We start from the raw sequence: 25,254 nt of genomic DNA, 5'->3' as shown, positions 1-25,254 counted from the left end.
GTCCAGCTTAAATTTGGTGCGTAATTTCCACAGAAGTTGTCTCCTCACTGCATGGTGCTTCTTCAGCTCTGTCGTTGGTACTTTAATTTATAGCAGATCACAAAATCAGTTGATATTTTGACTGGTTTTTTTATTCATTTGTTTTTTTTCAGTGCTTAGCATGTGGTAGATGTTCAATCATAATGCTCTGAAAAAGATTGGAAGTTTTGTTTTGGGAAAAGAGTAAATAATTACAACTAGATCTTACAATGCACAGTAGTATAGATTGTTAGCTGAGATTTTCAGGATTTTTTTTTAATGGTCAGTTTTTGGTTTTAATGATATTGTGATAGAATTTAGCTAGTACAAAGTTTAATGAAATGGTGTCAGAAGTCTTAATTCAGAGACATTTTAGGAATGTTTTAATCTCTAGGGCTGAATAATGCTTATTTCTTCGGAGGCGAGCTTTTATAATAGATTCTTCCTTCACTTGCCTACTTTCCCACCCACCTTCTCAGTAGTCAGGAATTCTATTTTAACATTACACGTGTACTTTGAGCTCTTTGCTAGGAAGAAGCCTAATGTAAAAAATCCAGTAGAATCAGCAGTACTCGCCCCAGGAATGTCCATTAAATTGTTGCGTAGAGGGAGGCTTAGTGGTGTAAATTGTAGGTGTGAGGGTTTCAGTCTGTGAGCTCAAAGTAGGGTTAATTATTTTGTCATTCAGTCCTAAGCATGTATTGAACACCTACCATATATGGGCACTGTATGAGGTGTTGTGGGGGACTCACAAAAGAAATAAAAGACATGGTTCTCTGCACATGAATATCTGACAACTTAGTGGAAGAACTGAAACGTAACATTAAAAAATAATCTTAACAAGCGGTGTATCATTAAGTGCAAAGTACTGGGGTATAAATCAAGGAGTTTGCATTTCTTAAGTACATAATTATATTCTCAGGGTTATATGCAGTCTTATCTTGCATCAGTTTTCAACATTTTGATTTTCAAACTCTGCATTTTCTCCTATCCTTTAACATTTTTAGTTTCATTAAGATACTGATTTGGCTCTTTGTTGGATATAACAAAAGCCCTATGTTGGAAGAGATTGTCCTGCCAGTACTTGGATTCAAACGTTTTATTTTTTCATGTCTGCAAAGCAAATATTATACATAATTTGAAAAAGGTAGAATGTCATTTATCCTTTATAAGTGTGACTGTGGCATACTTTAATAGTTTTTCTATGTGTAGGTTTTCCTAGACGTATTTTTCTATCTAAAGGTGGGGAGAAGATTATAGAACATAGGAAACAAATTTTGTGGGTATGTGAATAGGAGTTTAAAAATACTGATTTTTGTATTTGGATTACAAAAGCAGTTTTATAATTCAGATTTGAAGAATTAAAAAACCTAGATAAACACAAAGAAAGAGATAAAAAAAGTTTTTAAAATATTTTATTTTTTGCATCCAACGTGGGGCTTGAACTCCCAGCCCTGAGATCAAGAGTTTATGCTCTCGACTGAGCCAGCCAGGCACCCCAGGAGATAAAAATTTTTAATATGCTATCACTGTTAACCTTATTGATATGCATCTAGGCTTATTTTATTTTATGCCTTTTTGTTTTAGTGGAAAGTTTTGTTCTTTTAGTAAATAAAATGAATAACTTAGATACCTTTAAAAGCAAGCGGCTATTGTCTTTCCATAAGGTTTATCTAATCAGATTAGTCTCTACACAGTTCTTCAGTGACTTCTCAGAATAAATGGAATCAAGTTGAGACAAGTTCAGATTCTTTAGCTTAGTACATGAAGCCTGCTACTGTATAGTTTATGTCATTTGCCATGCTTCTCCCTCCATACATAGCTTTGATTTATCTGTACTACATGTACTACTTACAGGCCTGTGGACAGGGGTTGGCAAACTTTTTCTCTAAAGGGCAAGATAATAAACTTTTTTTTAATGTTTATTCATTTTTGAGAAAGCGTGAGCAGAGGAGGGGCAGAAAAAGAGGGAGACACAGAATCTGAAGCAGGCTCCAGGCTCCAAGCTGTCAGCACAGACAGCTAATGCGGGCTCGAACTCATGAACTGTGAGATCATGACCTGAGCTGAAGTCAGATGCTCAACCAACTGAGCCACCTGGGTGCCCCTTAAGCTTTGTGGGTCTTATTGTTTCTGTCACAACTATGCAACTCTGCTGTGGTAGCATGAAATCAGCCATAGACAACATGTAAACAAATGATTATGGCTGTGTTCCAGGAAAACTTTATGGGTGCTGAAATTGGAATTTCATTTAATTCTTGCATGTCATAAAATTTTATTTTAACTTTTTTTCAACCATTTAAAATGTAAAAACCATTCTTAGTTTGTGGGCTGTACAAAAACCCATGGGAGAACATGACTTATAGGGCTGCAGTTTGCTGACCCCTGCTCTAGTGTACCAAACTTGCTGTGCCTCTGTCTTACTCAGTACCTCCTACCTTCTGTATTCTTCCCTAATGTGACTGTTTTGCTCAAAACTACCTTAGATGTCGTAATCTCAGTGAAGTCACAATTTGTTTTAGATCTTTTTCTGGTGATGGAAATATTTTGTTCAGACCTCTGTCATTGTGCTTATATACAGCTGTATTTTTTTTTAAGTTGTAGTAAAATATATATAAAATATACCATTGTAACCATTTTTAAATGTACAGATTTTTGACATTAAGTACATTCACATTATTGTGCAACCAGTCACCACCATTCGTCTCCAGAGTTTTCATCTTTCTAAGCTGAATCTCTGTATTCAGAAAATACTAGCTTACCGTTCTTTCCCTCTAGTCCCTGGAAACCACATTCTACTTCTGTCTCTATGAATTTAACTACTGTAGGTACCTCCCATAAATGGAATCATGCAAAATATTTGTCCTTTTGGAACTACCTTATTTCGTTTAGCCTAATGTCTTCAGGGTTCATCCGTGTCATAGCATGTGTTAGAATTTCTTTTCAAGGGTGAATAATATTCCATTGTATGTAGATACCACATTTTTTTTGTTTACAGCAGAATCTGAAGCAGGCTCCAGGCTCTGAGCTGTCCACATGGAGCCTGACACGGGGCTCAAACCCACAAGCCGTGAGACACTTAACTGATTGAGCCACCTAGGCCCCCCTCTGTTTTCAGTTGTTATGAGTGTATATCTAGAAGTAGAATTGTTGAATCATATTGCTTAATTTTTTGAGGCACTGCAGTGGTTGAACCATTATTACTGATGTTTTAAGATACTTTTTTGGGAATAATTTTAGATTTATAGAAAGGTTGCAAAGATCATACAGGATTTCTGTATACCCATCACCCAATTTACTCTAACGTTTACATTTTTTTCTTTTAAATGTTTATTTATTTTGAGAGAGAGAGAGAGAAGTGCAAATGGAAAGGAACAGAGAGAGAGATCGAGAGAATCCCAAGCAGGCTTTGTGCTGTAAGTAAAGAGCCTGATATAGGGATCCGTCTCATAAACTGCATGATCATGACCTGAGTTGAAATCAAGAGTAGGATGCTCAACAGCTGAGCCACCCAGGCGCCCCTCCCCTAATGTTAACTTCTTACATTACTGTGGTACATTTGTCAAAACTAAGAAACCAATATTGTTATATCACTGTTAGTAAACTCCAGACTTGACTTGGATTTCATTAGTTTTTCTATTAAAGTCCATATTCTGTTCCAGGATCTAATTGAGGATACTGCATTGCAGTTAGTCTGTATGTTGTCTATTATACTTAATGTGGAGAGTGGTACATAACAAAAGGAGAATGTTTCTTGAATAAATTAATCACCTTTTAATTTCTCTCTCTCTCTCTCTTTTTTAATGTTTAGTTTTTGAGAGAAGGAGCGCAAGTGGGGCAGGGGCAGAGAGAGGGGACAGAGGATCCAAAGCAGGCTCTTCGCTGACAGCAGCGAGCCCAGGGTTGGGCTGGAACCCACAAATGGCGGGATCATGACCTGACCAAGGTTGGTTGCTCAACTAACTGAGCCACCCATAGGTGCCCCCTCCCCCCTTTTTTTTTTTCTTTTTTAAAGTTGATTTATTTTGAGAGAGGGAGTGTGTGTGCGGGGGAGAGGCAGAGAGAGCAGGAGAGAGAGAATCCCTAGCAGGTTCTGCACTGTCAGCACAGAGCCTGATGAGCTCTATCCTACAAAACTGCAAGATCTTGACCTGAGGCAAAACCAAGAATTGGATGCTTAACTGACTGAGCCCTCCAGGCGTCCTATAATTTTTCTCTCCTTTTTTTGGAATGTTCATTAACCTTCCTTTAGGTTTAGTTAACTGATTTATTTTCCCTTCTTCCTTTCCTCTTCCTCTACCACCTGTTTCTAAGGTCCATTCCAATTTTTTTCACTATTTTTGAAGAAAAGTAATCATGGTATATGGGGCAAAGACCATTAACTATGTACTCAAATTTGCTCTCCCTTTTTTGGGGGCACACAGCTAGTCAGAATTCCCCAATCACTATTGTAGTTTGATTAGATCTCATGACTTACTTTCTCTAGTGGAATGTGAATGGTAGTGGGCCTGACCTCCCTCATGTGTTCTTTTGTTTGCCTCCCGTGGCTATATGGGATGTAACATCTGGGACAGCCTCGGAAGCCTTGTATTCAAGATAGAATTGCTGTCAGCCTCAGTCTTGGGATGACTCTGGAAGGGAACTGGCTTAATTAATGATCTGAATATTCACTCACCAGACTGGTAATTGGGGATCTCTTTGTGTAGCCTAGCCTAATAAGTATACTGCGTGCCTACTTTTGATTTGGATTTATATGAACCTTGATTTTTTTTTTAAAGTTTATTTATTTTGAGAGAGAGAAAGAGCAGGTGAGAGAGCAGAGAGGGACAGTGAGAGAGGGAAAGAGAATCCCAAGCAGGCTTCATGCTGTCAGTGCAGAGCCAGTCTTGGGGCTTGAGCCCATGAACTGTGAGATGATGACCTGAGCTGAAATCAAGAGTCGAATGCTTAACTGAATGAGCCCCACTAGGGGCCCCTGAACCTTGAGTGTTGATTTAATTAGCATTATATAATTATATTGGGAAGACTAGGGAATGGGAAGTGTGCACGTACATGGAGATGTGAAGAGGAAGGAGAGCTAGATCTCATATGGTGGGAAGTTAATGGTGCCTAAAACTGGAGAAAAGAAGAAAAAAACATGTAATGATAAGGAGATGTATACCAAAAGAATCAGCCATGAAAGTTGAAAATTTGACCCTGGGAATTGGGGAATTGTTGTAGTGGAAGATAACTGGCTTTTGTAAAAAGCCATTGTATGTATTTACCTCTTTAGTCTCTGTTCATGGATAACTTTGATAAAACGAAACAAACCGAATTGAAGATCCGGGTAAAGAACAAGAACAAAAAACCCCAGTCAGATTTTGAGTCTTCTTTACAAAGCCACAAAAGGCAATCAGTCACTTTTTGCTAAATATATCTGGTGATAGCTTACCGCTTTGTGATGAAACTTGTATTATTGTTGTGTGGTTTTAGAGGTCAGGGATTTTTCCTTGTACTGACATGAAATCATCCGTCCAGAAACTTCCATTCCAGGACCCTCTAGAGCATATGGAATATTTTATTCCTGCTTCCATGACATCCTTCAAATGACCCTTTTACATTATCTTCATAAAAAAAATTATCTTCTCACATCTTAAATTTTCTAGGCAGTGATAATGAAAATCATTTTTGATTTTGAGACCAATTATCATCAAATCCTTGCAAATTCTTGTGGACTGTTCAGTGGCTCGTGACTGATTTTTGGATGTCGATTTGTTGGTTCTGCATAGACTTTCCAGGAATTTGAGGAAGTTCCTCTGGGCTTGGTGGTGCACTCTCACATGCCACAGAATTCTATCCTTACCAATAGGAAGGCAGTGTTCTGAAGAGAGCCCAGGTCTCCTACTCTCACCTCAACACATATTCTTTTTATACTTGAGGTTTTGCCTGGAGTGATTGGATATGGGTTGTTTCTTTCTTATTTAAGCATGTTAGTCCTAATGTCGTGGGCTGTTGCTATCAATTTTGTCATTCTGCTGCAAAACCAACAGCTCACTGCCTATTCTGCCCACATTCCTCTGGAGAAGGAAGTGATGGCCATTCTGGTCCTTTGTTGCACTTACAGCAAAGGCTGGATATAACATGTGTGAAAGAATAGAGGAATAGTTAGTAAACTGTAGTATTAAAAGTAGAAAATACAGGGGTGCCCAGGTGGCTCATTTGATAGGGCATCTGACTCTTGATCTCGGGGTTGTGGGTTCAAGCACCACACTGTCTTGAAGCCTCCTTTAAAAAAAAAAAAAAAAAATTAAAAGCTCTGTAGCAACTTGGAAAATATGTTCTCAAATTAATGGTAAATGAAGAGTAGAACCCCAAATGCCAAGATTATTGCTTTAAATTATGAAAAAATTAAATATATATAAAAATATATATGTGCATATGGGAATTCAGAGTTATGGTTAGTGGTAAGATTGTAGGTATCTGAAATTATGTTATTTCTTGTTTTATTTTCTGTGTTCCTCTCTAGAAAGTAAGCTTTAAGAGGGTGAGGGATTTTTGTCCCAGAACAGTTCCTGGCCTATAGTAGTTTTTCAATAAATACTTGTTGATTATTTAATGAATTAATGGCTTTAATGTTTAATGCTCTGGTAATGCTTATTAAAATTAAACAAAAACAAAAAAACTAAGAAAATTGTCAATGATTTAAAAAAAAACTTTTTTAATGTATGTTTATTTTTGAGAGACAGAGTGTGAGCAGGGGAGGGGCAGAGAGAGAGGAAGACACAGAACCTGAAGTAGGCTCCAGGCTCTGAGCTGTTAGCACAGAGCCTCACCTGTGGCTGGAACTCAGAAACCATGAGATAGTGACCTGATAGTGACCTAAAGTCCCACATTTAACTGACTGAGCCATTCAAGTGCCCCTCAATGATTTCAGTCTTTGTTTAATACATTGTAGGTTCTGCATATTCTCACCACCTTTACTGACCTCCTTTGGTCCTCTTAAAACATGATGCCCCAAGGGATACCTCAGTGGTTCAGTCAGTTAAGGGTCCAGCGTCAGCTGGATCAGGTCATGATCTCACAGTTCGTGGGTTTGAGCGCCGCGTCGCACTGACAGTTCAGATCCTGGAGCCTGCTTCAGATTGTGTCTCCCGCTCTCTCTGCCCCTCCCCCACTTGTGTGTGTACGCACGCACTCGCTCTCTCTCACTCTCAAAAGTAAACATTAAAAGGGGCGCTTGGGTCACTCGGTCGGTTAAGGGTCTGACTTTGGTTCAAGTCATGATCTCATGGTTTGTGGGTTTGAGCCCCACATCGGGCTCTGTGCTGACAGCTCAGAGCCTGGAGCCTGCTTTAGATCCTGTCTCCGTCTTTCTGCCCTCCTCTGCTCATGCTCTGTCTCTCTCTCTCAAATATAAAATAAAACATAAAAAAATAAGATAAATGTTAAAAAAGATGATGCCCCAAACAATATATTAGTCCAGATTTAGGCATGCCGGTTTAGCATATAGAGGAATTATTTCCTCTCAGGATCTGGATGCCATACCTCCATTGTAGAGTTTTTTGCAGATGTGTCCCACTGTTGGCTTATGTTGAACTTAATTTGTTGGTATTTAAAATTTTAGTTTTGCTAGGAGCATCTGGCTGACTCAGAACATGTGAGTCTTGATCATGGGACTGTTAGTTTGAACCCCATGTTGAGTATAGAGATTACTTGAAAATAAAATCTTTAAGAGAAAAAATTTAGTTTTCCTAATACATTTTATAAGAATTGCTAACTCTTTCCCCAGTGTGTTTACTTGCTAATACACTAGAACTGGCCAGCTTGCCTTTCATGTATTTTTGTCTTCCCTGTTCACTTTCACTAGAAGTGGTAATAAGTAGTAGAACATTTGGAGTGCCTGGCTGGCTCAGTCGGTAGAGCATGTAACTCTTGATCTTGAGATTGTGAGTTTGAGCCCCATATTGGACATAGAGCTTACTTAAAAAAAAAAAAAATTCAAAAGATGGGTAGCCAGAGAATAAAAGAAATAAAACCTCTGGAAATTTACACATTTTACAATTATTCTCCAAATAATTTAATGATGACTATATGTTTCCTAGGGGCCTTCTTCAGAATTCCTGAAAAGGCAGGAGGTAAGTACCTGGATAAAAATCAGAAACTGATCTCTTGGGCACTGTCTTCAAGTGACATTGCAAACCTGTTTTTTCCCCCAGGAAAATGCGAATTATAGTCTTATTCTGATTTCCCAACATTATATTCAAATTCTTGTCAACTCCTATAGGCCCTCCATTTTCCTGGTTGTCATTGATTTTTATATTCATAGACTAGGGGTTGGCAAATTTTTTTTGTAAAGGACCAGATAGTAAATATTTTAGGCTTTATGGGCTAGAGGGTCTGTGCCTCAACATTTCAGCTGTTCTCTTGTATCAGAAAAGCACCCATAGGTGATACATAAATGAATGAACATGGCTGTGTTTCAGTAAGACTATTTACAAAAACAAACATTAGACCAACTAACCAACAAACAAACACTAGGCCAAGTAGTTTGATGACCCTGATCATAGACCTTTACCATTCATGAAGATAGAATAATAGAAATCTAGGTTGGAAGTCATTTTCTTTCAGAATTTTTGAAGTTTTTATTTATTAATTTTGAGAGGGGAGGGGCAGAGAGAGAGGGAGAGAGAATCCTTAGCAGGCTCCGTAGACTGTCGTCGCACCCATAGACCTACGAGGGGCTCAATTTCATGACTTTGAGATCATAACCTGAGCCGAAATCAAGAGTTGGATGCTTAATCCACTGAGCCACCCAGGCGCGCCACACCCCTCTCGCCCCCCCTTCTGAATGCCTCTTAACAGGTTGCTTAAATTCTCATCATTTTCCTTATCAGTACAATAGGGATAATAAAATCTACCTCAGGCTTTTCTGAAGATTAATGAGATTAAGAATGTAAAGTGCTAAAAACAATGCTTGGCATATAGTAAGCACTTACTAAATGGTGATGTAATCATCATTTTACAAACTGAAATGCCTTTTTCAGTGGTTTTGGCAGGATTCCTATGGTGTGGAGTCTTTTTTTTTTTTTTGGTGGAGTTTTGATTTCATAGACAAAGTCCGGGATAGCTTGAAGTGTTTGTTACTAGAAGATTTTAAGGTAAAGGAATGGGAATGGGATAGTCCTGTAGCCCTGAGCCCTTTCTCTCTAGGGAAAATAGAGAAAATAAGAGTCACATAGAATTTGGTCTCAAGTTGTACTCCCTGAGTTAGAGAGGTCAGAGTACACGTGTACCTTTCTTCCCGCTGGGTGACCTCTTACCAGGATTATTTGTGTTAATGTCAATCATAGTGTTTTCCAAGCTGTTAAGTGTATATATATTTTCAAAATGAAAGCTTTTCAGCACTGGACGTTACTTTTCAGTTGTTTTAAGGTGTTATAACTGCCTTTTTATTTTAAATAGTGCCAGTTCTTGCACCCAGCATTTTATATTGCCTCTGAGAATTTAAGATAATTAGATCAATAGAGGTAACCCAATATTGGTGCCATTTGAAATAGCAGATTTTTCCAGATTGAAATATTTTTATTTTTTTGAACATATTTATTTACTACTGATAACAATATTTTTAAATAACTCATTTGAGCAGGTTATTTTTCTTGGAGGTAACATTAATGGAATGGAAAACCTCTGAATTAATAATATGCATAAAAATTACCAATGCTATGATTAAGTTTGATGTATTTAAAACAATTATGTCAGTGATTAGGTGGCATAGTCAGAAAGTTATAGCAATATGTAATCCCAAGGAATCTAATAAGCTGAGGGAAAACGGAAATACTTCACTGATCAATAATATTAATTTATTGGAGCACTTGGGTGGTTCAGTTGGTTAAGCTGAAATATTTTTATATAGAAGCATACTTTATTTCCTAAAATTCTCCTTAAATTTTTTTTTTTTTTTTTTTTTTTTAATGACATTTGCCTTTAGAGTGGCATGCTGGTAAACGTGGATAAGATCAGACTTCTGCATTGTCTTTATGGGAAATAGGGAATCATAAAAAGCGTCTGTCATTTAAACATTTTTATTCTGGGGCACCTGGGTGGCTCATTTGGTTAAGCATCTGTCTCTTGATTTTGGCTTGGGACATCGTCTCATGGTTTGTGAGTTTGAGCCCTGCGTGGGACTCTGCGCTAGTAGCGCGGCGCCTGCTTGGGATTTTGTCTTTGCCTCTCTTGCTAGCTCGCTCGTTTTCTCAAAAAGAAGTAAATAAACTTAAACAAAAGGTTTTAATTTTGATGAGCTTAAGATTATGAGATACATTTGCCTTACACTCAAACGTCAGCAGCTTTAAATTCAGCTGGTTATTTTACTAGTGTTTGGTCCAAAGGTGTGAGAAATTCATCCCCATTCCTGGAAAAATAACCTACTTCTATGCCAGGCATTGTGTTAAGTGCCATTATCTAATTTAATTTCCTAAGTGGTCTCTTCGTCCTGACCTTGGTTTCTTATAGTATAATTTTAAAATAGCAGCTAGACAGGTGCTGTTAAATCAGAGATGGCTGTTAAAATGCTGTTAAAGTCAGGTTATGTCATGCTGAAAACCCTCCAATGGCTTCCTATTTCTAGCAAAATGAAAGCTAAAATCTTTGCAGTGGCCTGTAGGGTTCTATGTTGACCTGGTCCCCTCTTAACTTCTCTGACCTCCATCTTTTACCATTTACCCTCTACTCTGCCCATCTCCTTAGCCTCCTTGTTTTTCCTTGATCATGCCCTTTCATTTCTGATGTCTTCTGTCTGGACCTGCATGGCTTGTTTCCTCAATTCTTCTATGTCTTGATTCAAATTTTGCTTTTTTTCCCTTTCCCTCTTTTCTATTTTGTTTTCTGTAGCGTTTATTACTAGATAACATATCATATATTTATTTTGCTTGTTTGATGTTTCCTTTATTAACGTTTAAGTACCACAGGGCAGAGATTTTTGTTTGTCCTATTCACTGCTGTTTCTACATCTCATAGAACAATGCTGGCATACAGAGTAAGTGCTCAGGAAATGTTTGCTGAGTGAGTGAATAAATTGCCACAATACTGTGATGTGGGCACTGTTACTGCTTTCTTTCTGCACATGAAGAAACTGAAGGCCAGAGAAGTTAAATAATTTGCATAAGGTCACAGCATTCTTACCCCGCCTGCTGAATGGCTTTATCTCCTATTATCTCGCCATGTCTTCTTTACCTAGTCATAGACACTATTTTTATGTGTGTGTGATTATCATGTACACATTCAAGCTTCTGTGCCTTTCTTCTTGTTATTTCCTCAATGGGAATTTTCTTCTTTCTTGCTCCCTACTTAGGTAGAACTTTGCAGAAAAAAATGGTGATTTAGAGAAGAGTCAAGGGTATGACATTTGGGGAGGTGGAAGAATGAATGCTGTGAACTAAGGTCATATGGTGGGAAACACATGTAGTGTCAGGGAGCAGTTTGGCTAGAATGAGATTTTGTTTAGGGGTGTGATAGAAGGTACAGTTAGAGAAGGGGAGAGCATTAAGGCACTGTTACAGGGAACTTTGAGCTTCTGACTAAGGAATGGGTTTTTTTATCTTGTTGCCCTTGGAAGGTTTTTGATCAGAAGAGTGATAATGCGTAACACTGCTTTTATAAAAATGTTTGATTTTGCTGTGGTGATAAGAATGGCTTAGAGTGGGAAGAAGCTAAAATTAGGAAGAAGATTTAGGAGATTATTATAGTGGTATAGTCCTGAAGTGAGGCAGTAAGGGCTGAAATTGAGAAGTGAGAATGGAGGGGCTCCTGGGTGGCTCATTCGGTTAAGGGTTTGACTCTTGATTTTGGCTCAGGTCATGATCTCATGGTTCGGGAGTTTGAGCCTCAAGTAGGTCTCTTCTCTTATAGTGGGGAACCTTTTGGGATTCTCTGTCTCCCTTTCTCTCTGCTCCTTCCCTGCTCACCATCTCTCCTTCTCCTATCTCAAAAATAAATAAACATTAAAAAAAGAACACAAAAACTTAAGATCCCACCCCCCCCAAAAAAGAAGTGAGAGTGGAAATTAAAGCACAGAGATGAGATAGTTAAAATATGGCTTCTAAAATTCAGATTCCTTACTGTGGTCTACAACATGCTACATGATCTTACCTTTCCCTATCTCTGCAACCTTACCTCCTGCCACCTTTCCTTTCATTCTCTAAGGTGTAGCCACATACGCTGTTTCTTTTCTTTGAATGGGCTGTTTGTCTTCACTTCAGTGCCTTTTGGACTTACCTTCTCTTTGCCTTGAGTGTTCTTCTCTAAGTCTGGTTCCTTCCTGTCATTCAGTTCACAATTTAAATCACCTCTCAGGTCTTTCCTGATAACCAGGTTTAAAGCAACCTCCCTTATTGCTTCATTGTTTTTTGCTATCACCATAGTATAAAATCATTACTTGGTTTTAAAGAAAGAGTTTGCCTGGCATATTTTTTTTTCCTGAGCATATTCTTTTAATTTTTAAAATTATTTTTGGGGTGCCTGGGTAGCTCAGTGCACTGGTTAAGCCTCCGACTTCGGCTCAGGTCGTGATCTCGCAGTTCATGAGTTCAAGCTCTGGGTTGGGTCTCTGCTGACAGCTTGGAGCCTGGAGCCTGCTTTAGCTTCTGTGTCTCCCTCTCTCTCTGCCCCTCCCCCCTCATGCTCTGTCTCAAAAATAAATAAACATTAAACTAATCATTAAAAATTTTTTAAATTATTTTTTCTTAAAAAATTTTTAATGTTTATTTTGAGAGAGAGAGCGAGAGAGCACAGAAACGGGAGGGCAGAGAGAGGGGGGACAGAAGATCTGAAGCAGGCTTTGTGCTGACAGCAGAAAGCCTGATAGGGGCTCAAACTCAAGAACTGTGAGATCATGACCTGAGCCAAAGTCAGACAGTTAACGAAGTGAGCTACCCAGGGCCCAGAGAGAGAGAGAGACAGAGACAGAGAGAGAGAGAGAGAAGAGAGAATCTTAAGCAGGCTCCATGCTGCTGGTGCAGAGCTTGATGCAGGGTTTGAGCTTATTATGAATCTTGAGATCACTGCCTGAGCCGAAATCAAGAGTTGGTTGCTTAACCTACTGAGCAAGATCAGTATAAAGTATGATCGGAGGGGAGTATTTATGGCAGGAAATGATGGGAAATAAAAGATGAAGGGACTTTTTGAGACCACTGTGTGGGTTATCTTGAAAATCAGGACACCTCTCTCACTCAAAATAGATCAACATTATAAAAAAGCATGAGGAAGGGGCACCTGGGTGGCTCAGCTGCTTGACTGCCTGGCTCTTGATTTCGGCTCGGGTCATGATCTTACGGTTTTTGAGTTTTGGGCTTTGTACTGACAGGGTGGATCCTGCTTGGGATTCTCTCTCTCCCTCTCCTTCTTCTTTCAAAATAAATAAATAAACATATATGTATATATAAAAAGAAAATCAGGACAGTTAATGGACACAGGTTAGATGAAAAGAATTCATTTAACAAACTTTGTATTGAAATAAAATTTCAGAAACATACAGGATCATTCTTTGAGGTGGGTGAGTTAATTTGCAGCAGTATGGTTTATTCATTCTTTACAAAGGTTATTTAACTTTAGCTGATCCTTATACCAGATTCTTTTCAAAGGAGAGGATAAAGTCCTTATCTTCACAATTTTACTAAAATTTTACCTACAGTTCTTCTTTATTTTTGGTGGTAGATAAACATAAAATTTACCAATTTAACCATTTTTAATAGTACATAAAATATTTACATCATTGTGCATCACTACCATCTGTCTCCAGAGCTGTTTTATCTGTCCAAACTGAAACTCTGTGACCATTAAAACCACTAATTTTCCATTCTCTTTTTTTCTAGGTCTTGGCAATTACCATTCTGTTTTCTGTCTCCATGAATTTGACTTTGCCGGGTATCTCATATAAATTGAATCATATAAAATATTTGTCCTTTTTTGCCCCAAGCTCATTTTACTAAGCATAATGTCTTCAAGATTCATTTCTGTTGTAGCACGTGTTAGAATTTTCTTCCTTTTTAAAGCTGAATATATTCCATTGTATGGATATACCACATTTTGTGTATGTATTCATCAGTGGACATTTGGGTGGTTTCCACCTTTTGGCTACTGTGAATAATATTGTTATGAACATTGCAGTAGAAGTGTCTGAGTTCCTGCATTCAGTTCTTTTAGGTACACGCTCAGAAATGGAATTGCTGGATAATTTGGTAATTCTTTGTTTAACTTTTTGAGGAATCACCAATTGTTTTCCACAGTAACTGTACCATCTTATATTCCCATTTGCTATGCACAAGGTTCTAGAATTGCTCCACTTCCTTGCCAACGCAAGCAAATTATTTTCTGTTTCTTTGATTATAGTCTTAATGGGTATGAAGTGGTAAATATCTCATTGTGGTTTTGATTACTAGTATTTTGACAGGAATTGCATGAGTCTGTAGATTGCTTTGGATGGTAAGGACATTTTAACAGTGTTCTTCTCATCCATGATCATGTGTACTACCACTTTTTTTTTTTTTTTTTTTTAAGTTTATTTTGAGAGGGAGAGAGAGTGCATGTGAGCTGGGGAAGGGCAGAGAGAGAGGGAAGGAGAGAATCCCAAGCAGGCTCTGTGCTGACAGCAGAGATCCTGATGTGGGGCTCAGACTCGTGATGAACTGTTAGATCATGACCTGAGCCAAAGTCGGACGCTTAACCGACTGAGCCACCCAGGCAACCCTGTACCAGGGTTTTTAAATCTAGTAAATTTTTAAATCTAGTAAATCTAGTAAATCTAGTAAATCTCTCAGTTGTCTTCTGGGTATAAGCAAAGGCTCTTGATAATATATCACTACCACTTAGTTTATCGCATGTTGATATAAATAGTAGTAGCAACTACCTTGTTATTAGAAGATTGTCATTAACTATTAAGTTATAATATAGGAAGCCACTTAGTTGGGATGACGGGCTCTAATTTTTCATGTAGATATTTTTTTATGATATGATCACCATTATAAATTATCCAAATGTTACATAATCTCTATCTGGAAGATGAAAATTATCATTGTATTTGTTTTCCTTGTTTTTTCTCCCAGTAGGAGGTATTTTTATTATATTTTCCAGTTTTGACCAGGGGTATGCTTAATAGTGGTCACCTTGCTTTTAACCTCTATTTGCTTTCTCCAGTTTGTTGATGCAGATGGACTTTAATGATACTAACGTAAGCCCTTCACTTGCTCACTTTAGCAGTCCCATAACCTCATGGTCACTCTGAATGGAAATATTTTCTGCTGTGGTTCACCTGATAAAAAGATGAGTCAAGGGGCGCCTGGGTGGCTCAGTCGGTTAAGCGTCCAGCTTCGGCTCAGGTCATGATCTTACGGTTTGTGGGTTCGAGCCCCGCATCGGGCTCTGTGCTGACAGCTCAGAGCCTGGAGCCTGTTTCAGATTCTGTGTCTCCCTCTCTCTCTGCCCCTCCCCCACTCACGCTCTGTCTCTCTCTGTCTCAAAAATAAATAAACATTAAAAAAAAATAAAAAAATAAAAAAGATGAGTGAAGTCAGTTACACTTTTGCATAAGATAGAATATCAAGTTTTAATTTTTCTCTAAAAGAAATACGTCATAGGGGCTCCTGGGTGGCTCAGTCAGTTGAGCATCATACTCTTGATTTTGAACATTGTACTCTTGATGTTGGCTACTGTCATGGTCTCGAGGTTTGTGGGATCAGGCCCCACGTTGGGTTCTGCGCTGGCAGTGTGGAGCCTGCAAGATTCTCTCTCTCCTCTGTCTCTGCACCTGTCTATCAAATAAATAAATAAACAGAAAAAAACTCATTCTCTTTAAAAATAGAAAAAGAAATACATCATAAATATCTCTAGAAACATGAAAGCCCAAAGCAGTTAACACTAAAAGCACTGAATAATGTGTTAATAGCTACATTAAAAAAATTGTTTTTAATGTTTATTTATTTTTGAGAGAAACAGAGAGTGGGGAGGGGCAGAGAGAGAGGGAGACACAATTTGAAGCAGGCTCCAGGCTCTGAGCTGTCAGCACCAGACCCAATGTGGGGCTTGAACTCAAAGACAGTGAGATCATGATCTGAGCCAAAGTCGGACACTCAACCAACTGAGCCACCCAGGCACCCAATAGTTACATTTTTAATCTAAGTACAGAGTCATTGTAAGGGTTGCCAAACACATCTGGTAATCTGAGCAATTATAATTGTGTACCTCCAGAGGAAGTGTGCAGTGACATTTGGTATCACTTTTTGGAATTAGCTAGAAAGAGTTGGTGTGCTCAATGCAAAATTTCTTCTGTCTTCCTGACAGTATATGTTTAAGTGACAGGCAAAATGTTAGCCTAAGCTTACAAACTTCAGAATGGAAATCTAGATGATAAGGAGGTGAACTCCTTAAAGAACTTTTTCACTTTTTATACTCTATGCATATTACAGAATCTGGCGCCTAGTAGGCACTTAGGAAACATTTGTGAAATGAAAGAATGTGAATGGTCAGTTGCTTTCAAACATTTATTCAATTGGGTAAAATGGCTTGTTCATTTTTGGTACCCCCCTTGCCAGGCATTTAATTTGTCTCTTCCTCTGTTTTGCTAATCACTGGAACATTTTTCTACATTACAAGACTTGTTGACATCATTTGTTGTGTCCTTTAATAATCCTTTGTCTCTTCTTTATCTTTCTTTAGTCTTCATTGTCACCTCCCCCCCCCCCCCCCCTTTTTAAAGTTTATTTATTTATTTTGAGTGAGAGAGAGATAGGGAGAGGGAGAGTGGTAGAGGGAGAGAGAGAATACCAATCAGGCTCTTCATGATCAGTGCAGAGCCCAATGCGGGGCTTGAACTCATGTTCAAGATTATGACCTGAGCTGAAATCAATAGTGCATGCCTAACCAACTGCACCACCCAGGTGCCCCATCTTTTTCCCTTTTGAAAATAATTTTGCTGTTGTTTTAGAGGAGATTAGGTGGGCAAAGAGAGAAGCACATCTGACTAGTCCACTGTGTGTTCAGTTTTTATTAACATTCAGTTAACATTTTAAACATTAGAGTTAACTTTTTTAGAGAGAGAGGGGAGGAGCAGATAGAGGGAGAGAGGTTCTATCCTAAGCAGGATCTATGCTGTCATCACAGGGCCCAATGTAGGGCTCAATCCTATGAACCATGAGATCATGACCTGAGCTGAGACCAAGAGTTGGATGCTTAAGTAACTTAGCCACCCAGGTGCCCCTATTCAGTTAACACTTTAATATAAGCATTTTCCAGTTAACCAACATCCTTCTAAATTGAGAAAACATACCTTAAACTTTTACTATTCCCTACTATTGGAAACTTGGGTGTTAATATTACTGTTTTGGTAAACCATAATAAAAATTTTGGTGCCTGGGGTACCTGGCTGGTTCAGTCAGTAGAGTATGTAACTCTTGATCTTGGGGTTGTGCATGCAAGCCCCACATTGAATGTGGAGCCTATGTTAAAATAAAGATTAAAAAAAATTAAATTTTTTTTGGTGCGTAAAACTTTAAGTTTCAGGGTGTTTCCTTAGGAGCGATACTTAGATATAGCTTCTTGGTTGGAGGATATGAACATTTAAAGAACTATTAAGTAAAACTGTACGTGTTTACTGTTGAACATTTGAAGAATGTAGGAATATTATAAGAAAATTGAAGTCAGCTTTAATCGCACAATGCTGTAATATAACCACTGCTTTAACATTTCGGTGTATTCCTTTCTAGAGATCTATAGTGTTTATCTTAAACGTTTTTATTTTTGTTAAAGTTTATTTATTTATTTTGAGAGAGAGCTAGCAAGAACACATGAGTGTGGAGGAGCAGAGAGAGAATCCCACGCAGATCCTGAGTCGGGGTTCGATCCCAAGAACCAAACTGTGAAATCATAACCTGAATTGCTACTAAGAGTAGGATGCTTAACCAACTGAGCCATGTAGGTACCCCTTCACATTTTATTTTTTATAAAGATTTTTTTTTTAAGATTATTTATTTTGAGAGAGACAGAGATAGCACAAGTGGAGGAAGGGCAGAGATGAGGGAGACAAAATTCCATACAGGCTCCGCACTGTCAGCACAGAGCCCGATGCGGGGCTTGAACCCACCAACTGTGAGATCATGACATGAGCCAAGTCGGACACTTAACCAACTGAGCCACCCAGGTGCCCCCAAAAAAATGAAAAAAAATTTTTTTAAATGTTTATTTTTGATAAGGAGAAACAGGGTGTGAGTGGGGAAGGGTCAGAGAGAAAGGGAGACACAGAATCTGAAGCAGGCTCCAGGCTCTGAACTGTCAGCACAGAGCCTGACACAGGGCTAGAATTCGTGAGATCATGACCTGAGCTGCAATTGGATGCTTAACTGACTGAGTCACCCAGGTGTCCCAAGAAATGTGTGTTTAATTAGAGTGAAACTCTTGTCTTGTGTCTACAGTTAATCTCCTCACATTTTTTCTTAAATTCCGTTAGGCTTTTGTCCCCACTGCTCCTGTAGATTTCTACTTTGTGACCATTTATCTCTACATTGCTAAATCCATCAGTCATTCCTCATTCCACATGGTCTGTTAGCAGCTTTGCCATAGTTAATTACTTTCTTGTTCTTGAACCTAACCATTTTCCCACTTGCTTTTCCAGGACATCACATTCTCCTAGTTCTACTCTTGTCTCAGGGTCTGTCCTTCTTGCTGTGTGCTAGTTCTTCCTTACCTCCCTCCTTTCAATGTTAGAATGCTCAGGGCTCACACCTTGATTATCATCTTAAAAAAAACAACAACAACTTTATTTTGGGGCACCTGGGTGGCTTAGTTGGTTGAATGTCTGACTGTTGGTTTCATCTCAGGTCTTGATCTGGAGTTTGTTATATCGAGCCCTGAGTCAGTTTCTATGCTGACTGCATAGAGCCTGCTTGAGATTCTCTCTCTCCCCCTCTCTCTCTCTGCCCCTTCCCCCTCATGCACGTGTGCACGTGCGCTCTCTCTCTGTCTCTGTCTCTAAATAACCTAAAAAGAAATAAATTAAAAAAAAATTCTTTATTTCCTACCGAGAATTGATAGGGCATTTGTTATGATGAGCACTGGTATTGTATGTAAGTGATGAATCACTGAATTCTACTCCTGAAACCATTATTGCACGTATGTTAACTAAGTAGAATTTATTTACTTATTATTATTTTTTTATCATTTATTTTTGAGAGAGAGCATGAGCAGGGATGGGGCAGAGAGAGAGGGAGACATAGAATCCAAAGCAGGCCCCAGGCCCTGAGCTGTCAGCACAAAGCCCGATGCGGGGCTTGAATGTACAGACCACAAGATCATGACCTGAGCCTAAGTCGGATGCCCAACTGACCGAGCCACCCAGGCGTCCCAACTAAGTAGAATTGAAATAAAAATTTGAAAAGAAAAAAAAGAGGGGTGCCTGAGTGGCTCAGTCACTAGTGTCAGACTCAATTTCAGCTCAGGTCACGGTCTCATGGTGAATACATAGAGTCCTTAGTAGGGCTCCACAGGGCTTCCACTGCTTGGAATTCTCTTCTCTCTCTCTCTCTCTCTCTCTCCCCCCCTCCCTCCTTCCCTCCCTGTCTCTTTCTCTCTCTCTGCCTACCCTGCTTGTGTGCTTTCTCTCTCTCTAAACAAATAAAAAAAGAAAAGAAAAACTACAGAAAAAATAAATTCAAAATAAGAAAACTTTATTTCCTCAGCTTATTTAGTCTCTTACACAAACGACTTTTGAATTTGTATCTTCAGGTTTGGCCTTTTCTCCTAAATCTGGACTCTTGTATTCAGTTACCTACCCAATATCTCCAGTTGGATGTCTAATAGGATTTTAAATTTGTCCAAAACTGAATTCTGACCTTTTTCTACCTCCAAATCACCCCCTTGGAGCAAGCAGTCACACGGTAGTCAAGCTGTGGTTACCCTGTCTTGACTTAATTTATTAATTGTGTGTGTGAATAGCTTACAGAAATGGCTTAGAATTAGAGGGCAGTTAAGCCTTGTGGTTTAGCATACTCAGAAAATATGTGTGATCTCATTTTCAATTGTTGTTCCTCTCTAACACTGTTCTTTAGCCTTAATGCTTCCTTGTTATCCCTCAAACACTCTGGGAAAGCCTCCATCTGCAGGCCTTTGCCTGGAATATTCTCTGAAATATGGCTTATTCTCTTCTTTATTTAAATGTCACCTTCTCAGTGAGTCCTTAACCACAATGTTTAACCTTATGACCCTTTGCAATGCTGCTAATCTCCTTTTCCTACATCATTTCCATAGCACTTAGTCACCATTTAACATATATATTTTTTATTTAATTTTATTTGTCTCTTCTCCCTATCCCCAGACTAGAATCCTGTATAAACAGTGGGCAGGACAGTGACTTTTATCTATTTTGTAGACTCTTGTATCCTCTGGTACCTATAAAAGTGCCTCACATGTGGTAGAGGTGACTCTTGAGTGTTAAGAACATAGCATAATGTTATTTAAAAAGTTAATGCAATAATACCTCATGCTCTTCCTTTCTGACGGGGGCTGGCACAATGGCTCCTGCAAGGAATGGTGGTGAGAATAAGAAGGGCCATTCTGCCATCAATGAAGTTGTGACCAGAGAATGCATTATCACCATTAACAAGTGCATTCATGGAGTAGACTTCAAGAAGTATGCCCTTGGGATCTGCAGTGAGCATGGAGTCTGCTTAAGATTCTCTCTGTCCCCCTATCCCTTTCTCCCTTGCTCATGCTCTCTCTAAAAAAAATAAAAATTAAAAAATTTAAAAAAAGTGTGCCCTTTGGACCCTGAAAAAGACCCATAAATTTGCCTTGGAGGAGATGGGAACTCCAGATGTGTGCATTGACACCAGGCTCAGCAATGTTTGGGCCAAGGGAATAAGGAATGTTTCTTACCATGAACTGTGTGTGTTTGTCCAGAAAACATAGAATGAGGATTCACCAGACAAGCTCTGTATATTGGTTACCTTTGTTCTTGTGACTACTAAAAAAATCTGCAGATAGTCCACGTAGACGAGATCTATCTACTTGCTGGTTGTCAAAGTTATAAGACCACACTTGCATGCGCATGCATGCATATACACAAGCCAAATGCAGTTTTAGAACATGACTAGAAATGTATCTAGAATAGTACTAATTCTTGATTTGGGGGGGTTCAAAGACAGTTTTAAAATTTTATGAAAGTGGGGCACCTGGGCGGCCCAGTCGGTTGGGCATGGGACTCTTGATTTTGGCTCAGGTCATGATCTCACAGTTTGTGAGTTTGAGCCCCCATTGGGTTCCATGCTATCAGCACGATCCTGCTTGGGATTCTCTCTCTTTCCCTCTTTTCTCTGCTCCTCCCCTGCTTGTTCTCTCTCAAATAAACTTAATAAAATTAAAAATAGCTTGCTTGCTTTCTAAACTTCTTTATTTTTCCATTTACTTATAAAGTTATAGATTTATGGATGTATATAATTAGTATATATGTGTATAGTTTCTTTATTTTCCATGTTGTTTGTCTTAGTTTACAGAACTTAAAATTTTTAATGCAGTCAAATCTGTATTTTCTTTGTTTCTAAGCTTAGAAAATGGTTCTACCTTCTTCTCCTTCCTGCCCAGAGATTTGATAAATATTCACTTTTGTTTTCTTTTAGCTTTCTCCTCAAAGAATGAAAGGGTGTGTTAAGACCATAGAGTTTAGGAAATCATAGGCTTATAGTTAGAAACTGAGGGCATGGAAGTGGCAGAGATTGTTCAGGGGGAGTGTTTAGCCAAAGAGAAAAGGCTGGGACCATGGGGAGGGCCTCAGAAGAGAACCAACAGGTAGGTAATTTGCAAATGATGTTAAAAAGGAAGTCAGTGGTAAGAAAATGAGAGAGGGACATAGCAAGAGTCCAGGAGTGATGCAAGTTTTAGGAGGAGTAGAGTGATCAGTAGTGTCATTTAGCTTAGGACAAAGATTGAACACCTAAGGATAATAACTGAAAAGTGGTTATTGGATGTGGCCACTAGAAAATCACTGGTGACCTTTAATAAGGAATATTTTAGTGAAGAGATGAAAATGCAGTACAACTCTTAAGGGTTTGGTAGGGAAAGAGATTGGGTCACACCTTATGGGATAGGAAGAGTTGAGGATTTTTTTTTTTTTTTTTTTTTAAGGGGAAGAGTTGAACATATGTATAGAATGTGGAGATGTAGTTACAGGATAGGGAGATATTGTGGTTTGGAAAAAGGAGTTAGTTGATTCTGTGAGCAGTTGAGGGTTCTAGGCTTAAGGATCTGGTAGGGAACTAGTTTTAGAAAGGAGAGATACCTTTTCCTTTAAGATGGATAGGGTGGAGATAAGTGGCTGAGGACATAGGACTAGGAGAGAGAAAATTTGGAGGTGATTATGCCTGATTGCCACTTTTTAGCTATGTGATTTATAATCAATGAACAACTTAGGTTTTAGTTTTCTTATTGTAAAAGAATATTAATGCTTGCCTTGACTGTTTTATAGAGAATGTGAGTTAAAAATGAAGAAAGTATATGTTAAAATGCTTTAGAAACTTAAAATGCTATACAAAACTATGGCTTATTGTTAGTAAAGTGTTTTGAGAAAGGCATTTGCTTTTTCAAAGAGTATATAAAGCTTACTAAATCAAAATGTTTGAAACAGCAAGAAGGTGCTGAGGATTCTGGTGTTGTAGGACCAAAATGTGAGAGTCTTAGGCCTCTCAGTCTTTGTCTTCTATCTGGAAAGGTTTCTTTGCAAGTCAGGAACATGTTTTAATAAGAACTGCTGCTGCTATTAGCACTTGAAATCATTTAAAATGTTGATGGTGGGAATAATTCGTGGAAAATGTGTGGGAAGAAGTCTACCTAGAAACAACACAAAGTGAATTTTTCAATGGTTTAAGTTTGGGATGAAAAGGCAGAAATTCTGAATTTTCATGTGTGTCTTCTGCTTGTTCACTTCTAAAAATGTTTGAAAAAACTTTTGAAAAAACCTGAACTTCAAGTTTTTATGAAGTCTTAAAAGATTTGGTGCCTCAGATTTATTTGTGCTTAGCTTTTTTCCACCATTTTTCTGTGCCACCATAATGATGCACATGAATGTCCTGGCAGATGCTTTTAACAGTGTTAATTAACAATGCTGAAAAGAGAGGCCAACACCAGGTTCTTATTATGTCAGGCTCCAAAGTCATTTGGTTTCTAATGGTGATGCTGAAGCATGGTTACATTAATGAACTTGAAATCATTGATGATCACAGAGCTGGGAAAATTGTTGTGAACCTCACAGGCAGGTTAAACAAGTGTGGAGAGATCAGCCCCAGATTTGACTTACAACTCAAGGATCTAGAAGATGGCAGAATACTCTCCCATTCTGCCAGTTTGGTTTCATTGTACTGACACCCTCAGCTGGCATCATGGACCATGAAGAAGCAAGACAAAAACACACAGGAGGGAAAATCCTGGGATTCTTTTTCTAAAGATGTAATACATACGTGCAAATAAAATGCCTCAATGGGGAAAAAAACTTTTGAAAAAACTTCAGGTTTTTATGAACTCTTAAGAATCTGGTGCCTCAGGGCGCCTGGGTGGCTCAGTCAGTTAAGCATCCGACTTTGGCTCAGGTTATGATTTCATGGTTGGTGAGTCCGAGCCCCGCGTAGGCCCAGAGCCTAGAACCTGCTTCGGATTCTGTGTCTCCCTCTGTCTCTCCCCCTCCCCTGCTCTCACTCTGTCTCTCTCTCAAAAATAAATAAACATTACGGGCGCCTGGGTGGCTCGGTCGGTTAAGCGTCCGACTTTGGCTCAGGTCATGATCTCTCATGCGTGTGAGTTTGAAACCCGAGTTGGGCTCTATGCTGACAGAGCCTGGAACCTGCTTCGGATTCCGTGTTTTCATCTTTCTCTGCCCCTACCCCGCTCACGCTCGCTCTCTCTTAAAAATAAATAAACATTAAAAACAAATTTAAAAACGAGAAAAATAAAGACAGGAAAAATGTTAATTTGACTTGATGATTATGAAGTTGTGGTGACCTGGGGTGCCTGGGTGGCTCAGTTGGTTAAACATCTGACTTCAGCTCAGGTCATGATCTCTCTGTCTGTGAGTTTGAGCCCCTCAGTCAATGAGGAGTTATGACTAAAGGATCAGAAGATACTAGTGATGAGGAGAGGATATATCTGGAACATGGGGTCCCATGGGGGGACCATAAAGGAGGGGAACATGGGGACCATAAAGGAGGATGATCATGATCTGGAAGCTGCAGTAGAGAGGCAAGTGAGTGCCAATCACTGCTGGCTCTGTGGGGGTATGGACTGCAGTAAAGAGAGAGCTGTGAGAAAATCTTGATGGTAGAGCCAGGTTTAAGTGAAGGTAAATAAGTAGAAGGAACATTGTTCAAAAAGGTTGAGGGAGTCTGGGATTTGGTAACAAGAGAATGATTATTTTCTTGGGCATAATGGAAAAGATTTGGGCAAGTGATATTATGGAAGGAACCAGGGCTGAGGATATTTAGACAAGAAAGGTAGATCACGGTGGGGATATTACTGCCTTTGCATGTTGGAAGTTTTTGATTGGGCTCACTTGTCTGAACTTTGACACAAATTATTTTGATACCGAAACTGGTTTAAAATATGTGACTTGATCGCATAGAGGTGATAAAGGCTTTTATAAAGTTAATGGTAAGGGTAACAAAGGCCATATTCTGGGTGAGAGATTTCATATCCTCAACAGAGTTGAAGTCCCTCGTTAGGTAAAGGCTCCCAGGAAGAATGTGGTCAAGGGCTGGTTGTGTCCAAGGATTCCCAAGATGCTTGTAGAAGGGTTATAAGCCCATGCTGGGATGGATGTCGTGACAAGGATCATTTTAGAATAGAGTGATTGTCAGTTTAAAATTGAATGGCTTGTGTATGTAAACTGGAAGCAAATGGAAATGAATAACTATGGTTTTAGGATGTTGGGATATGGGTTAATTTTAAAATTTAATTTAGTATATATATATTTTTTGGTGCTGTGACTCGGATTGATTTAAAAATAATTTTTTTTTTAATGTTTTTGAGAGACAGAGACAGCGTGAGCAGGGGAGGAGCAGAGAGTGAGAGGGAGACACAGAATCTGAAGCAGGCTTCAGCTGTCAGCACAGAGCCTGACACGGGGCTTGAACTCACAAGCTGTGAGATCATGACCTGAACTGAAGTCAGATGCTTAACTGACTGAGCCACCCAGGTGCCCCTACTTTTTTATTTTAAAATGTGCTAGAATTTTTG

At 38.9% G+C, this 25,254-nt stretch overlaps 1 protein-coding gene and 1 pseudogene across 2 annotated transcripts in view; both read left to right on the top strand.

The window, feature by feature from the left end:
* The window catches only part of MGA (MAX dimerization protein MGA), a 167,294-nt gene that overhangs the window by 9,773 nt on the left and 132,267 nt on the right, over positions 1–25,254 (top strand). The gene's annotated exons all lie outside the window — the stretch shown is intronic.
* Positions 22,872–23,733, top strand: LOC144616557 (small ribosomal subunit protein uS8 pseudogene; annotated as a pseudogene).

This window comes from Panthera onca, chromosome B3 (assembly GCF_046562875.1).
Source record: "Panthera onca isolate mPanOnc1 chromosome B3, mPanOnc1 haplotype 2, whole genome shotgun sequence".
NCBI lineage: Eukaryota > Metazoa > Chordata > Mammalia > Carnivora > Felidae > Panthera > Panthera onca.
The sequence above is the reverse complement of the archived record's forward strand: the minus strand, read 5'-3'. Positions and strand labels throughout refer to the sequence as shown.